General features: G+C 47.8%; 1 protein-coding gene across 2 annotated transcripts in view; it reads right to left on the reverse strand.

Moving 5' to 3' along the window:
• LOC125958157 (leucine-rich repeat-containing protein let-4-like) overlaps positions 1-5,000 on the reverse strand; it is a 19,183-nt gene that overhangs the window by 10,843 nt on the left and 3,340 nt on the right. Inside the window, exon 2 of one of the 2 annotated variants that reach the window (XM_049691311.1) lies at positions 2,376-2,683. The exons of the other annotated variant lie outside the window; for it this stretch is intronic. The gene's annotated coding sequence lies outside the window, so the exon portion shown is untranslated. The remainder of the gene's footprint in view (positions 1-2,375; positions 2,684-5,000) is intronic. 2 annotated transcript variants of the gene reach the window in all.

Genomic DNA, 5,000 nt, shown 5'->3' on the forward strand with positions numbered 1-5,000 from the left:
CATCAACCTTGCTAAACCTGTTTCTGCTGCTGTTGCTACTGCTACTAACCACACTTTCGGTTCATCGTTTTATGGATCATTAAGCATCACCACGGGTTTGATGAAGAGAGCGCCCGGGTCTTGAGTGTTCCGTTGAGTAGTTTTGCGTTGATGAACTAGGTTTTACGCCTACGAAACGGATCCTTCAGCAGCGGCTCTAGTTTGTTGGCTCAGTGGTTTGTGACAATACAAACGCAAGCAACCGACAAACAGCTCGAAAACTTTTCCGATTAAAAGCCAACGCAAACACACTTAAACATGCAGGAGATAAAGATTAGAATTCGTACGTCCATTTCGTAGATCGCGTAGACCTGACTATAATGGTCCGATGAATTAAACATTTTCAAACGGGGGGCACGTCAAAGGAAACCATTATTTATGGTTCCAGTTCTCGGAAGGGCCCGGTCTAAGGGCATGGTCATGGCTAAGGGCGGCCCCCGGGAAAGAAAAATCTCAAATACTCCGGTGACCCTGACGAGGTTACGCACCGCAGTAAATGGTTTTGCTGGCTAGAGGAAAATATGAATTACACGGCGTAAATACCTCCATGTGACCGGGATTGACTCCAGGACTTGGTGGTACGTCACCACAAGCACCGTACTCGCGGTTAATGCATAATTCATACATAACATTTTGTTACTTATTCCTACACGCCTTCACCGGCTTTCACTCTCCCAAAAACTCCTTCGAGCTATGTACAAAGCGGCCACAAGCCGATGTCACGACAGCGCAGAAATGTTGGGGATTGAAGGGGAACCGCCGCTTGAAAGCAGCTCCCTATGGAAACACCTGACTTGCGTATGTGCTCACCGTCTGGGCCCCATGTGGTTCATCGGATTCTTCAAAGTTCCTGCGCAAGGTCTAAAATTAGACGCCTGTTAGAGGGGAAGATAAAATCGATTTTTGCCATCCTTGCGGTTGTGATCGTAGCCAACTATAGCGCCCCTCCAACATTCTTTAGTCCATTTAACGGGGCTAACCTTTCCTGTAGTAGCTACTTTCGCTCCTTCTACTTGAAACGAATTCACAAACATGTTGCAATGCTCTTGGCGTAAACTGTACACGTGGCTACAATCGGTTTTCGCAGAAACCACGAGATTGGCACCAAAGTTACTCAATGGTGTCTCACTCCATGGATAATTTTCGTTCCATTTGGCTTTGTTTTGAAAGAAAAAAAAAAATCAGTGATGTATTATTCATACCGACAGTATCTACACGTATCTGATGTATTGTGATTGACAGGCACGAGTATAGCGAGACGTTTGACGAGCTGCAGACAAACCATGCCCGGCAGGTATGGTAATGCGAATAGCGTTTTGATGCTGTGGGAAAATGCCATCAGTCCATCGATTTCGAAAACAGTTTCCAAGCCTGTCTGCTTCCATGGACCATATTCTCACCGGACACTGGTTGAATCAGGTTCGATTTCATAAATACATTATCCATTTTCACAGATATTCAGACAGAGATTGGTCTCGATTTTGTTAGATTTACACTAGAAGCAAATATTTTCAGCACCCCCAGTTTTGTCGAATATTCTTCAATTCATCCTATTTCTGTCCTTTGTTTGCATACATCAATGCGAAACCACAGCGAACATATGCCGTTCCGGTCGGAACGCATTAGTCTAATTAAATGTCTAATGAATCATTGCGATGACGTCGAGTAGCGGTTGACAAATGCCTGCCAGAAGCGCAAAGAAATTCACATCCTTTCAGGGCAGTGACACGCTTCGTCCTTGCTGGAACGTTGGATAATGTTGTTTGCTCAAACGCTCCAGCCAATATGCCGGTGTTCGCGTGAACGGCAAGTGCTTGTTGAGATCGATTCCACTGCTGCTGAACTCACTTCACTTTACCACCATGAAGATGATGACGATGACGCTGATGACGCCGATGACGCTACATGTTGTTGTCAAGTAGTACAAGCCCAGGGTGGATGTCACCCAAAGGTGAAGTGGAAAGGACTCGAAACGCACACACACAAACACACACAACCACACAAACCCTGCCACGGAACATTGACGAACGATCGATTAACAAGCCTTTTCCGAAGGAGAAAATCCTCTCAATCACATCGCGACGCTGGCTTCCGAGCGATTTCATTTCAATTACATTGACTTTCGCGGTTCATAAAGTGGAAAACCCAATCCGAAACGGCCTTATCGATCGGTTTTCGGGCCCGCTTGGTCTCGGTGCTTGGTCGCCAATCGCCCGGAACATGTTTGGTCGCGAATTCGTTATTATTACGTGGGAAAATGACATTCGAGACGTCGCAACGTTGGCGTCGTCTTCGTCGTCCTCGTCGTCGTCGACGTCGTCGTTGTCGTTACTTACCAATATCTCGATGGAATGTTGAAATCGGTTGCAGCCCGTCCCATATCCTTCCTATATCATGCCAACAGGGAGCCGGGATTGTCGGCCGGTCGGTCGGTAGCACTCACTGCTGATCGGGGCCGGTAGTACGGTTCCAAGTGGTAGCTTGCATAAATGGTCACGGCCACTGTCACTTGCTTTCTTCTTTTTTATTGCACCAACACATACACTACTGCTGCTCACTGCACCACACCTCAGTCGCTGATGGCCGCTCTGACCAGCTGAACTGCTCCAAACCACCGACCAGCCTGCCTTAACACCGACCTTTCCTGTATATCAAATGCACATCGATTACGCACAAAACGTTACATAAAAAAGGCTGCTTTCTTACTGCCCGATGATCCCTCTCAATCCCATTAGAGCCGTGTCCTTTGCAAGACCTTCACCCAATCCGCAGTCCTTGGCTTTTGTTCCTTCTTTGGTGGAGTCTTCAGGACCTTTTCTAGGGATTAGATGTCAATATGACGGTGAACCGCATCATCATCATCACCATCGCCATCACCATCGTATCATGCAACAGGAGAACCCCGAATACTTGCGGCGTGGTGTACAATCCGCGCGTTTGTTAATCCAATTTACGCTTCGTTCCCGGGTGCTGTTGCTGTTTGCTGATTGCTTTCATTTCCACTAATTTCGCGACATCGTGTGTCCACCAAGGCTGTGGGAATATGATTCTCGGTGGGGGCTATCATGTTTCGCAAATACGACCTCATGGAGAGCGCATGATTGATTCGTCCGTTTTGGACGTGACAAGCAATTTCGTAACTGGAAATCGAACCAACGCTTCGGTAAATAAGGGCTAGGGGCTGGTTTTCGGCGTATTGTTCGATGGCAAATAGCATATGAAGTGCCCTTTTGTTATGTTAACGATTGCGTTGGGTTGCGCAATCCAGCTGTTCAATATTTATTGATTCTTGTTTGTTAGGAGGTGGAAAAACCAAACTCAACCATTCAAGGAGTTCCATTCTGCCGAAATAAACCAATCCTATTGTAGAACATCATTAAATTGATATAACATAATGTGTACCGACTCGGATATCATCGAGCAAAACATCGTTTCGTTGCATTAAACTCAATCAAAAAGCAACATTCGGTTTGTTCAATACTCATTTCGCAAAACCATTTCGTGTCCTTTCTCCCTAGAAACCAAACCAGAAACCCCAAAGGCACAGCTGCCAGGGAATGCAAAGCTATCGAATTGAATGTCCCGGTCCCCCCTCTGGATGAGTGTCGATTGTTGCTTATCGCCTCATCGCCTTCTGATCCCAAGAGACGGAACCTCAACGAGTGAGCCACTGTGAAGGCCATCGAAGCGAACTGCAATGTTGCTGCTACTGTCGTTGGTCGCTTTGTGAACTCCAGCATCAAATGGCGAACCATTCCACGAAGACATGGACATGGTAGGGCCATTTGTGCGAAATTGTCATCGTTTGTCGCTGTCGTAGTGGGCTGATGAGGGTGCAAAGCGCAAAGGGAACCAGCGGAGTGCACCATCGTGCTTTCCCGGAAACGATGAAATTCATGCAATTCCTGCCGGTTTACAATGGTGTGCAGAGCAGCGCAAGTAATAACTTTCCGTCTCTCCTTCGATCGATACTGTATGGGGTTTTGGTTTGGTGAAGTAAAAACACTCTCTCTCTCTCTTTGTGGCTCGTCGTGAGCAAGGGCGTTTGTAATGCAGGTCTTTCATCTTTTACGATGGCTTCCAGTCACCGAAAAGGACGTTCGACGACGACGACGACGATGGCGTTAAGTAACTTGATAGCGAGGCAAAAGGGTGGCAAAAGGGTGGTGATAGGATGAATGACCCTTCTGCATCGATTCTTGGCTTCGGTCGTTTGAAGTTGAACGTTGAAATCAGATGCATGATGGTGCATGAGTAACAGCTGGCCAACCTTGTTAGACACTCGTGTTGGCCGTTAGCGCTGCGCTACAACGCCATCAATATCGCGCTGAACCCGAGATCGGGCGTCGCGTCGCGATCGAATTAATCAACGTACCGGCTCCAGCCCCGAAGCACTCTCCACCCTTCCTTCCCCGGAGACGAAGAGAGGGTGTGTGATCGGTGATCGCTAAGCAGGAAGTATCAAATCAACGCTATGCGGTGCTATGCGCGCTCGGTCTGCGCCAAACCACTCATCATCGGACACACAATGGCCGAACGTCAGTCACCTCCAGCCAGCAAGGGATACCTTCTTGGTCGTCTTGGAAAGCCAACGCTTCCAGCACAATCGTTACAATTGAAATGATGGCAGGCGGTGGCAGTGGCAAGAGTGCAAGCAAGACGACATTTGTCACACGCCTTGTGCTGCTCGGTTCGTGTTCTTTGAAGACGGTACGCGTCCCCGCTCTTCGTTCCCCTCAAAGTGCCATTATGGTGTTTGTGGCAAATTCAATTTGGTTTCCAGTAGCAGATGAATTTGTTTAACAATTGCGCCGGCCCGGCAGTGGCGTGGAAAACCACCACAGCGCACCGGTCTACGAAATAGAGACACGACGCGGTTGTGGTCTTTGTGTGAATAGCTCGTTATCAATGGGACTTCAGACCATCGTTGTGGTCTTTGACTGCAGCTAGTGTGCAGCAAC

The sequence above is a fragment of the Anopheles darlingi genome, chromosome 3 (assembly GCF_943734745.1).
Source record: "Anopheles darlingi chromosome 3, idAnoDarlMG_H_01, whole genome shotgun sequence".
Taxonomy (NCBI): Eukaryota; Metazoa; Arthropoda; class Insecta; order Diptera; family Culicidae; genus Anopheles; species Anopheles darlingi.